Source organism: Macaca nemestrina, chromosome 7, assembly GCF_043159975.1.
Source record: "Macaca nemestrina isolate mMacNem1 chromosome 7, mMacNem.hap1, whole genome shotgun sequence".
Classification (NCBI taxonomy): domain Eukaryota; kingdom Metazoa; phylum Chordata; class Mammalia; order Primates; family Cercopithecidae; genus Macaca; species Macaca nemestrina.
In genome coordinates, this window is record NC_092131.1 from 84,592,857 (window position 1) to 84,605,955 (window position 13,099).

The 13,099-nt window shown below is 40.7% G+C and overlaps 1 protein-coding gene across 2 annotated transcripts in view; it reads right to left on the minus strand.

Annotated features, from left to right (window-relative positions):
• Window positions 1-5,986: 5,986 nt before the first annotated feature.
• Window positions 5,987-13,099, minus strand: part of LOC105499587 (dehydrogenase/reductase SDR family member 2, mitochondrial) — a 51,365-nt gene continuing 44,252 nt past the window's right edge. For both annotated transcript variants that reach the window (XR_011625997.1, XR_011625998.1), the window contains one exon: window positions 5,987-12,618. The gene's annotated coding sequence lies outside the window, so the exon portion shown is untranslated. The remainder of the gene's footprint in view (window positions 12,619-13,099) is intronic.

A 13,099-nucleotide genomic window follows, 5' to 3' on the forward strand; every position in this document is an offset into this window, starting at 1 on the left:
TTTTTTATGTATCCTTCCAGAAAGATTTTGTGCAGGTGTTGGGAAATGTGTATTTATATACAGACATTCATAAATGGTACTTATGTAATTTTAACTCATTTTATAAAAGAACAGTATATTGTGCACACCGTTGTGCTCATTCCTTTTTTTACTTAGGGGGTCATTATGAGTCACTGCATGCTGAAATCCCTCATTCTTTTTAATAATTTCAAGTAGTATTTATATATTATGGATGTTTATAATATGATTAATCTCTTTCTTTTATAAATAGTAGTGCAATTAATAGCCTTTGTCATTCATCATTTTGCTCATGAGCATCTGCAGGACAAATTGTCTTCATCCATTTGAGCTAATATAACAAAATGCCATAAACTGGGTGGCTTATATACAACAGAAATGTATTTTTTCGTGATTCTGGAAGCTGGGAAGTCCAAGATCTGGCAGATTTGGTATCTGGTGAGAGCCACCTTCTGATTCATAGATGGTGCCTTTTTGCTGTGTCCTCCTTTTGTGGAAGGGACAAACAAGCTCCCTTGGGCCATTTTATGAAGGCACTAATCTCATTCCTGAGGGTTCTCCCCTCATGACCTAATCACCTCCCCAAATAAAATTGTATCATATTGATTTGGGGAGGACACAAACATTCAGACTATAGCAAATAGGGAGAAGTGAAATGTGTAAATCAAAAGGTTTTTGTTGTTATATTAGACATTGCCAAATTGTCCTCCATAGATGGTTGTCCCAGTTTGCACTGCCACTAGCAATGTGTGAGAGGGCCTGTTCCATCACACCCTGAACACTGGCTAATCCAATATTTAATCAATTTATTGGATCTTTATCAATCTGATAATTTTAAAATGATATCTCAACATAGCTTATAACTGCATTTCTTTCATTACTATTGAGATTAGCTTTTTTTTCATATATTTATGAACCATTTGGTTTTTTCTTTTCTGTGAACATTTATTCATATCTCTTGCCCATTTTTCCAAGGTTGTTGTCTCTTTCTTATTGATGTGTAGAGGTTCCTTATGCACTAAGAAAATTAGCCCTTAGCCTATAATGTAAGTTGCAAATACTTTCCTCTAGTTTGTTATTTGTATTTTAACTTTACTTACAAATAAAATCTTCTTGGTGGATCCTTCCCGATATAATTATGTACTGTCCCCTTTTGTTCCCATTAATTCTTTTTTGCCTTAAAGTTTATATAATCTGATATTAATAGGTACTCCAGCTTTCTTTTGGTTAACAATTTCCCTGTACATCTTTTTTCATTCTTTTATTTGCAGTCTTTGCAATCACTTTTTTTTACTCCATGTCTTATAACCAGCATATAATTGAGTTTTGTATTCCTTTATTTAATCCAATCTGATAGTCATTTAATAGATGAATTCATCTACTCATTTAGTATGGTTGCTGATAAATTTGAAATTATTTCTACGATATTTTTATTGTGTTTTCTGTTACCATCCACATTAGCTTACTAGGGCTGCTATAACAAATTACCACAAACTGGGTGACTTCAAACAACATAAATAATAAATTTATTATTTCAAAGTTTTGGAAGGTAGAAGTCTGAAATTAAGCTGTTGGTAGGTCTGTGCTGTCTCCAGAGGCCCTGGGGGAGATCCCGTTCCTCCTCTCATGCAGTTACTGGTGGCTGTTGGCATTCCTGCGCTCGTAGCTGCATCACTCCAGGCTCTGCCTCTGTCTTGACCTGGCCATCTCCTCCTCTCCCTGTGTGTCACTCCTCTGTGTGTCTTTTATAAGAACATTTGCCATTGGACTTAAGGCCCACCCAGATAACCCAGAATGTTCTCATCTTGAGATTCTTAATTACATGTGTAAAGATCTTTTTTCCAAATAAAGTCTCATTTACAAGTTTCAGAGATCAGGATGTGGACATATATTTTGGGGGCCATTATTCAACCTACTACACATCATTTTTGTTCTATATCTTTGCTTCTTTTTTGTTACTCCTTTTTTGACTAATGTCAGATTGCTAAAGTTTTCTATAGTATATCTTTTTTATTTCTGCTTGTTCAGAAACTATGGATATTTACACTAATTTAGTAAGTACTCTGACTTATACCCATAAAACTCTGACTTATACCCATATATGCCCATAAAATTTTCTAATGAAATCCTATTTTTTTCAATATTTCTGTTATTTCATTTAAAAACACGAAAAGGTTAGGATACTTTCATTACTCATTGAATAACCCCTGACCCAATATTCTTTGCTATTTTGCCTAGAACTGTGGTCTCCAGCATTTTCAAATACTCAATTAATTAATTTTGAGCACACACCTGCAATGTAAGTATATCACATATTTATAAACTATAGACATGCATTGCTTATCAACATATTATATAAATTATGAAATATACACATATGTATAATGAAATAGGATATAAAGATGAAAGTTCTAATATTTTCTTTTTGATTATCAGGAGACTATTTTGCTAACTGTCTGGGGTGCATACACCCTATTTTGAATACCATTTGTTTAGAAATGTTATTTTACTATGAGGAAAAAATACAAAAAGTGTATTAAGAAATTTACTCTCAATCCTTAAGTGCATTTACTAAATTATTTTACAAAATTCAATCAATACCATTGCTTTTTGCTTCCTACTTCTTCCCTCTCAGTTGCCTTCACTCAGTAATTTAGTCTTCTAGATTATCCAGTAGGCATATTTCAAGCCTTTCAGTTTATTTTCTTTTCTTGTTTCATTTGCCTCTGTGCTACAGAATATCCTGAACTCTCCTCCAATTCACTTATTCTCTTTGACTTTTAATTTGCAAGTATTTGTTCTTTTTTCTAATTCTACTTTTAACTTAGCCGTAGACTGAAATGATTAAGCCTGTGGAATCAACCACTATTCTGCTTTGAATCCCTGTTCTACCAATGATTCCTGTGACAACTTGGGCAAGTTATTTCACCTCAGATCCCTCATTTGTATATGATGATAATAACAGTATCTATTTCATAGGACTATTGTCCTGATTAAATGAAATTTAATAACAATATATTTAAAGCATCTAGACTGGTGCCTGGCACTTATTAAGCACTTAATAAAGTTAGCTATTTTAATTTCTAATTTTTCAGAAATACAGCCAAAGAAGGTAGTTGATCCCCTCCTCTTCTGTTTTTCTTTCCCTCCCTCCCTTGAGGGCTGAAATTTTTATTCACATTTCATCTGTGGCTTTATATTGGAAACATTTTTGTGGGAATATTTCTGTGTATGTGTTTCGCAGGTTGAAGACCTGGAAACAAAGTCAGGACCAACTGTCCCCCTAATAACTAGAAAAATGACAAAATATTTTAATGTATTTGAAAGCATCAGAAAGCTACCAAAAGTTATTAGGCTTGAATCCTGGAGATCAACAGAAGAATGAGTAAATACAGTGTGAAATATACACATAAAATGAAAAATTATACAGTATTAAAATGGAGTAACTAGATCTACATGCACTGACATGGATAAATTCAAAAACATTCGGTGAAAAAGTACAATATGCAAAATATTATTTGCAGTCTGATATTAATTATGTAAAACACCACACATACACTATGCATTTTCTGTAAGTACAATTTTTTTTAAGGTCTGGAAGGAAAAATACTAAATCCATGAGGGTAGTTAACACATTTACAGAGAGCAAGATTGAACAGGAGCATTTGTCCGATGGGACTTCACTGGTATCTACGATGTTCAAACTTGTAAAAGCCTGAACAATTTTTTGAAGGCTAAAATGAAGTTAGAGTAAAACAAATAATTATGATACACTTAGCTGTATGTGAACTAAGCTCCATTAGAAGCAGAAAGGAGGGATGATGCCCTGTTCCCTGGGGGGCTGGGCCAGGCTCTCCACAGTCCTGTCTGCTATCAGGAACAGGAACCACAAGCAGGGGCCATTGGAACTGGAGATTGGCTTGCTAATAACAGTTATGCTATGAGGGCATATTGTGTGCCTAATGATGTGTATATCCAGGGCTTTGGATTCATTATCTCATTTAATTCTTACAGCAGCCTTTTGAATTAAGTACTGCTATGATTCCCATTCAACAAATGAAAAAGCTAACGCTCAGTCAGGGTAAATAATTTCCCAAGTTACAAACTCGCAGGCGGTAGAGCTATGATTTTAATCCAGGCACATCCGACCCCTGAGCTCAGATTCCTGACCACCCCACTGCAATGTGTGTGTTTGCTGGTAAGCTGAAGTAACATGTCCACACACATATCAGAAAGTTGAGATTAAATCAAACACAATCGCTATGTTTAGAGTATGTGGGATACTTACTCATTAACAAGATGCTGTCCTTATCCCAAGAAAGATGCAACTTACAGAAGCCTGCCCTCTGAGATTTAAACTAGTGAAAATAAATATTTAATGAATGAGAGTAGCTATCTAAAAAATTCACCTTAGGGAACAGATCAAAGCAGGAAGAGATGAGTTGATGCCACACTTCAATCAAGACGTCTGGGGTGAAGTCACATGAAGGCATGATTGCTAAGAGCAATTGGGATTTTAAAATGTTTATATTCTTTGATGCAGTGTTTCTACTTTCTGGAAAATATAGTAGGAGCATAATACTAACTACCTAAAAAGCTTTTTGCATAAATATATTCACACATAAAATGATTTACAATAGTAAAAATGAAAATCAGTCTAAATAGTCAGCACTAGTGAAATGGTCAGGAAAATGGACCTTGCATATGGTGGGAATTATGAGACACACACACTTGAATCCAGTGTAACCCCTTATGCCACTCAGATCCACTCATTCTCTCCCATTATATTGACTCTTATACTATATTAGAGCAATTCTGGGTTTGTTTTGTTTTTGTGTGCAGACAAGACACCCTCACTCCTTCCCTAAGAGGGAGATATAGGTCCAATCAGTCACAGTTGAAATCCCCTGGGATAATTCAAGAATGAGGTTCAGTGAAACAAGAGTCCTTAAAAGACATTCATCATCCATCATCTCTCTCCTGCACCACCCATGCTAAAATTCCCTTATCTCCTACCAGCATTTAGTCTCATGCAGGCTGATTGCCTGGTAGAGTAACCCAGCCCTTCGGGCCCCTGGTTCTCCCTGTGCTTGGTGGGTTGCTATAATTCCCATTGACTGTAATTGTAGGACATAGAAGTACTGAGAGACATCCAAATACATTACCTGAATTTTGGAAATTCTTTTTACTGATCCTTTATACAGAATGAATTCTAGTTCTTCATGCTAATCAGAACTGATTACCCAACCAGTACAATAAAATAAATCCTTCCTTGGTTTACCTGTTCACTGTGGTCTGTGTCCATCCTGGAACCTGCTGACAGTAGCGGTGTATCTACCACAAAAGCTCACACTAACTGCCTTCATTTCTCAACTCAAACTCCTATGAAGGGCCCAGGAAGCCTACCATGGCTGGTCCCTTCCCCTGTCTCTGCTCTAATCTACTTTCCTGCCGCATTCCTTCTCATTCACTACGCTCAGTCTCACTGGCCTTCTTTCAATTCCTGAATCCTGACAACTCCTTGTGTTTGCTTTTCCTTCTACCTGGACCATTCCTCTTACAGATCATTTAGGTCTCGGCTCCCATATCTTCTCCTCAGAGACCTTTTCTTGACCATCCTATGCAATGCTGTCCCCACCTCCCAGACACCTTCCCATAGAATCCCTCATAAAAGCAGGCCCGGGTGGTCAGGCATGCCCAGACATGCACTGAATCCTAGCAGAGTTTAGGCTCAAACAGGAGTACTCCTAAGAGTCCCTCCCAACCCTGCAGCACATGCATATGGAGCCCTGTCTGCAGCGATTGGTGTATTGTCTCCACCTCCCAGACACTGCTCTGTTGAGGAATAATGGCTGAGAGTGTTCAGAATTGAAGGAAAATACCAAATCTCAAGCAATGTAATTAAAGACAAACACCAAATCTCAAGCAATGAATTTAATTAAAGACAAATCCATACTTCTACTGGAGACATCATAGTGCAATTACAGAACATCAAAGAGAAAGAATGACTTGAAAGAACTTCAAAAGTATTACTTCAGCAAGAAAGAATATGAATCATAAAGGGGAATGAGATGAATCATAAAGGGGAATGAGCAGTGGGCCAAGAGGGCAATAAAACATGTTGGCAAATCTAATATCGATGGATGATAAATCATAACTATTGAGAAGTTAAAAGCATGGAGGTCAGCTTGGGGAGTGGTGTGCACCTGTAGTCCCAGCTACTCAGGAGGCTGCCGTGGGGAGATGGCTTGTACCCAGGAGCTCACAGCTCCAGCGGGCGGGGATCGTGCTCTGCGTTTGAGCCTGGGCGACAGAGAGGGACCCTGTCTCTTAAAAACAAAACAAAACAAAACAAACTAAACAAACAAAGAGTGGAGGAGGAACTAAAGTTCTAGATGATATTCCACAATAAAGTTATATGAATTCCATATAATTCCATGATATGGAAGCTAGGGGGAAAGAGAATGTAGAGGGAAATTAAGTTCAGGCAGGACCGTTATGCTCATGGATTCTGGAAGGTCCTCTGCATGGGTAAGGTGTACGCTCTGTACTGTAGCAGGACGAGCTGCAGACAAAACCTCTGACGCCAAGTTGTAGAAGGAAGGGCTTTATTCAGCTGGGAGGATCAGCAAGCTACTGCCTTAAAATCTGAGCTCCCCGAGTGCATAATTTCTGCCCCTTTTAAGGGCTCGCAACGCTAAAGATTTCATATGGAAGGGTCGTGATTGATTTGAGCAAGTAGGGGGTACGTGACAGGGGCTGCATGCACTGGTGGTCAGAGAGAAACAGAACAGTGCAGGGAGTTTCACAATGTTCTTCTATACAATGTCTGGAATCTACGAATAACCACGGTTTCTAAGTTATGAGCTGATTTTTAACTACTGGGTTTAGGCCAGACAGGCCCAGGCCTGGTTTCGGGCCTGGCGCCAGGCTGCCTGTCTTTGGTTTTATTTCCTTGTTTTTTCTTAAAACAGGTACTGAGTATAAAACAATATGAGAGGGTCTCTCTCTTTCCTCAGTACCTTTGCTTTTGGTGTCTTTTCTTCTCCTCCATGGACGCTGCCTGTGTTAGGATCCACTTCTCCTGTGACAAGAAGATGGAAACCCTTTGCCCCAATCAGAGTACACTCCATCCCCAACTTGCCCGCATTTCTTCACACTGATCACTGCAGACAATAGGGCTCCTTATGCATGTGCTACAGGTTGGGAGGGAACAGTTCGGAGCGCCCCTGCCTGAGCCTGAACTCTGCTAGGATTCAGTGCATGTCCGGGCATGCCTGGCCACAGGGCTTGCTTTTGTGAGTGATTCCATGGTAAGGGCACAAAAGAGCACTGGGCACTATGGCAGGCGGGAGCTGTGGGGGCTGGATTAAGAACACAGAACAATAAGATTCATCTTCTGGTCCAGACTCATGGCAAAAAGAGTGATAGGACTATTATCACCATGACCTCTGGGAGACACAGGGGTAGACTTCACTCTGTACTTGTGCCATGTGACCAAGTGTCCCATGAGCTGCCCAAGGTTAGAGATAACCAGGTCTATGCACATTTGTGTCTTTCCACAATGTCAGACTTTTACTGATGCTGTCTCAAACATAAAACACATGAGCTACATGGAGTTCAGCGAGAAGGCAATCCTCCTTAGTACTTCTCATTCACTCAGTTGTCAGAGCCATGGGCACATAGGTCCAAGTCACTCCACAAATCAGTCATTATTGCAAACCATACATAATACTATTTGATCAATATGTAAATGTTATAAATTAAACATTCCACAACAAACAAAGTAACGTTTATCATCAAGAGAGAAGGGATAGAAAAAAACATTAATGAATCAGTCCAAAGTAGACAAAATAATCTTCTGGTCTGGCCTGCAGTAGCTGTTGGTCTTGCAAGGAAAAGTCTTTGATGCGGCAGAGCTTTGGGTGGCAGATGCCAGATGCCAGATGCATATCACGAGTGACAGCAAGACGGTGTCTCTAAGGTGGCCTTTTTGAGCAGGTGAGGTCCTGCTCTTTTAATGGCCACCCCAGAGTCCTCTGGTGAGAACTGATAGTGGAAGAGTGTGCTTAGTTATGTCCTTATCTGGTTAGATGTAGTCCTTATTGATCAGGCAAAATATCTGTTCTCTTTTGGCAAGGTGCCTTTTGAAATGTAAGGTGGAGTCTTTTTCGGAGATGGAGTTACTTATGTCACAGGAGCTCTGTACAAAGTGCCACACTTAAGACCACAGAGGGATTCTCTCCCATGGAATACAACTCTGTGGAGCACGAGTCCATTAAACATAGTTTATATTGACAACTGAGAGGACATGCAGGATGACATCAATAGGTGTGGTGGCTAGCTCCAAGACGGTTAGTGGTACCTGTCTCTTGGTATTCACACCCTTGTTCTCCCCACATTGTACCATGGTTAATCTGTGCAACCAATAGCATATGGCAGGTGTGATGGCATGTCACTTCCAAGGCTAAGGCATAAAAGACATCATGGCTTCTTTCTTGCTCTTTTGAAGAGAGTAAGTTGCTGTGTCTTGAGCAGCCTGTGGAGAAGCCTACTTGGTGAGAAACTGAGGGCTCTTGATAACAGACAGAGAGAAACTGAGGCACAGCCATGTGAGTGACTCTCTTGGAAGTAGCTCCTCCAACCCATCAAGTCTTCAGGTGACCGCAGCCCTGGCCATCTTCTTGACTGCAACTTCACAGGAGACCCTGAGCTAGACCCACCCAGCTGAGCCAGTCCTGGATTCCTGACCTTCAGAAATTGTATGAGATAATAAACGTTATCTTAAGGCATTGTAGCAATAGATAACTGATAAAAAAACACTCTTCTAGAACAATTTTAAACAAATGGAATTAAATGTAATAAATCCTGTATAAATATTGATAAAACTCTAAATGTGTGAAATGAAAGTAAATGTTTAATAATACTAAGATATATTCAATAGCATGGTGGGGAAAATGTATTATGCAGGAGATATATTGGGAGAATTTATGAGATTTATTTGGGGAACACTGATAATTTCTCACTCCCTCACCTGCAGGAAGAGAATAAGAAGCTACTTTCCAACATAAACCTATTGAGAGGGAACTTCCGGGGCACACTGAGAGAGCTTGGTGTGTGTTCTCTGCAGCTGGGAAGGGGAGATCTTAGAGTCCTGCCTAACTCAGGCCTGAGAAAGCTGAAGTTGCTTGTGGCCAAAAGACAGATGACCTGCATTTCCAGGATTTGTTGGAGGGTTGAAGGTTTTCCATAGAACAAATATTTGCCACTCAGCATAGGGAAAGCCAGGCTGGAGCTCTTTTAAGTTCTTCCCAATAAGATCACATGAAGAGTAAAATTTGTTGGTGTATTGTGGACCACCAGATCAGGGCTGGTGGCAGAGTCAGGGGGTGGCAGCTGGACAAACAGAATCCATTGCCCACATCACAGATCGTGTTGGGCTCTGCTGAACCCAAGGGTTACAAGAGTCTATTTTAGACATCGGCCAGGTCAAAAAGCAAGCCAAGTGAGAACCGTCCTGTCCTCTGACTATCTCTCTTCAACCCTGGTAGGAGAGGAGTTGAATGAAGGAGCAGAAGTCACTGCAACCTCGTTCCTAGATCACAGACTCTCTCACTGCTGGCCCCGGCTGGGGAGCAGCAGGGAGAGGAGAGGGAGGAGTCTTACCTATGGATGAAGTGTGAGGCATTGATTATTATCTTGGCTAGACATCTCTTCTAAGTTTTTTATTATGAGAATTGTTGAACATAAAGAAAGGTGTCCATCACCTAGATGTAATGATTGTTACTGTTTTGCATATTTGCTTCATCTTGTTTTTGCTGAAATGTTGGGGTAGATTGAAGATGTGGTGTTTCACATTTCTGGATACTTCAGACTGCCTCTTCAGAGACTAAGGATGTTTTCGTGCATGCCACAGCAATGCTGTGGGATTAATGATGATTTCTTGGCATCTCCTGGCACTTGTACATATGTGGGTTTCCTAACTGTCTCTAAGGTATGTTTTCATATATAATTGGCTTGTTCATGCCCAGAAAGAAAAACTGGATACTTAACATCTAAACTGAGGCTGTTAATTTATGACTTAAAATGACTCAGAACTGTGCCCAAAGAAAAACCATAATAATTTTATTCAGGAGTGGAGGAATTTTATCCCTGCTGAAAAAAGCTGAAAGACACAACAGAAAACAAGACGAGAATGTGTATTCTCACAATTTCAAAAACAAGAAAAGTTTATGTCTTGTAAGGTGACAGGCACTGCTGGAAAGATGCTGTAATAAGTTTATTCACATCTTTGAAACCCAGATTTTTAAAAACTGCACAGGAACCTTATACATTGCTGATGTGCATGCAAATTGGTGCAAATTCTATGCAGCGTGCTGCAGCTGAATCTATCAAAATTTTTAAAGCATACATTCTTTGATACAACAATCCCTTCCTATAAATAAATTCCTACAGGATTTGTTCTGTACGTATCCTTACCAGTGAAATAACAGTAAAAGGATTTGCCTTGCAGCATTGTTTGTAATAGCAGAAAATTGGAAACTATCTTAAAAGACCAACAGTGAGGGACTAGTTGAATATATGGTTGTATATATTATTATTTTTGTGATATATTACGTGTGTGTGTGTGTGTGTGTGTGTATGGTGTCTTAGCTCAGGCTGGCATAACAAAATACCATGACCTGGGTGTGTTAAACAGAAGACATTTCTTTCTCCCAGTTCTGGAGACTGGAAAGTTCAAGATCAAGGTTCCTGCTGCTGGGGTTTCTGATGAGTTCCTGGCTTGCAGACTGCCATCTTCTGGCTGTGTCCTCACATGACAGATAGAGAGCTCTTGTGTCTCCTCTTAATAAGCCTTATTCTAGGCATCACCCTTATGACCTCATTCAACTTTAATGACTTCCTCCTCTACATACAGTTACTTTGGGTGTTAGGACTTCAACATATAATTGGGGTGGGAGTCACAATTCAGTCCCTTGCTTGTGGCATGGTATTCCACAACAGAAATGCAATAGAATAAGCTAGCAGAAAGAATGAGGCTGTATGTACAGATAGACTGTGAAGTGGAAAACAGCAAAGAACAGGATGAGGTGCTGAGTGCATGAGCTGAGTGCCCACATTTGCCCTCCTTATCCACTCTTGGCCCTTCCCCACCTGTTCCCTGCCCCAGAGTGACCTCTTTAAACTGCATCAATAGACTCTTGTACTCTGCCTCAGGTTGAGTTCAGCCCATGAGGTGCTGCAGCAAAAGATCAGAGGGAGGAGAGGAACGACAGGTGATTATGCCCCTGAACCTCCCTGGAATGCTCCTCCGCTGGCTGTGTTGCTCACACTATGTCACCGTGCCCTCTCACTCAACTGTTGCTGGCTTTGGGCTTTTCCTACACGTTGGTAAAAGCCCATTTATTAAACTCTACTCAGATGACTCACTTTATGTGTGCCATCTGTTTTCTGTCAGGACTCTGGTTGAATCAGTACGTTAGCATTTGTGTTTTTTAAAAAAAACAACTGGTACATATGTTTGGAGGGTGGGGTACATGCACTTATTTATGCTTAGAATATCTCTGGAAAAATGCAGAAGAAACTAGTAACAGTGGTTGCCTCGAGGGAAGGAAACTGGGTGGCTGGGAATAGGGGGAGAAGAGGAAGGGATATTTATGTTTGCCGCACCCTTTTTGTTCCTTTTAAATTTTGTACTCTGTGTATGTATTGCTTATTCAAAAATAGGCTTGATTTAATTATTTAAAAATTAAAAATCAAACCTCAGAGGGAGTTGGTGCCAGAAGGCTTCACAGGCAGCCGTCCCTGTAGCACCAGGGTACCTCCCTCCCGAGGGGCGCCTGCCTTTCCTGGCAGATACTTCAAGCTACCAACTAAACAAAAATACAAACAAAAGCATAATTAACAAGCTTCTTCCACTCTGCACTATGTAGATGAGAGGTGCAATGTTCTGAAAAACTTTGGTGCATTAACTCAGACTATTTGCTGATACTCATTGGCAGGCAAGAGGTTCCTACTAAAGGCAGTAATTCATAACCACCATCAGCATGTGTGCTGACCACACCTTTGTCCCTCCCCTGGTGGAGGTCAGAGCCACAGTGACCAGGATAGAGCCTGCTGGGGATTTTCACTTAGGCCCACCCTCCAATCCCGCTCTGACATCTTTGCCACATGAGGGACTCAAAACCATCGATGGCCTGGTTGAGCAACAGTAACACATCAGGGGGTCAAGCTTGGAGACCACACAGGAAGGCCTTATCTAATTCCTTTGGGCTTGGCTCTTTCTCCTGCTCCTCAGCCATGGCCGACCCATTATTTAGCAACATCTCTATTTTTATCATGCTCATTATACTGCAGTGTTCTTCATTTTCATCTCGTTATTGTTGGCGGGGTCATCCAGCGGCTTTGTCACCCAGGAGACAGGGAAGGAGGCTGCACACTCAGCTCTCTTCCCCAGGCCTGGCTAATCCATCATCTGACAATACATTGTTAGATGTCTGTCTTCTGGTTGTAGGGTGGCCACCGGAGCCTGTGAGTCCTTCCAGTTCTTCTTCCTGCCAGAGATGTCTAGTTTAATCAGCTCCCTGCATCGATCCTTCCCTGCTTAGACAGAAAAACATATCTATATTTTATAGAGAGATATATAATTGATAGAGAAAACAGAACATGCATGCAAATCCTTTGTATGACTCTTTTGGGGGAGTAGTGTCTCGAAGTAACTGACTGCAGTATTGGAAGCATATAGGATAGAATCACTCCTGCCCTAAAGAACACATGTTGCTGCTACTTCCCCAGCTAACATGACACGAGGGCTGTGGATAGAAGTCCCCAGGACATTTTTGCAAAAAGGCTACCATAATTTTGCCCCAGTTCTGCAGCATCGCAAAACTGGTTAGGATCTCAAGGAGGTGACCACAGGAAAGGAGTGGACCAGGCACTGCTGTCAGGGGAATTGATATCCATTGTCTCCACCTGAGGGCCCTGCCCCTCTCTCCTCACATTCTGCTCTCCAGCCCCATAGCGGAGATATAGGGCTCTAAGTCCCAAGCTCTCCCACCCTGTGCCTTTTCTTATATGGTAT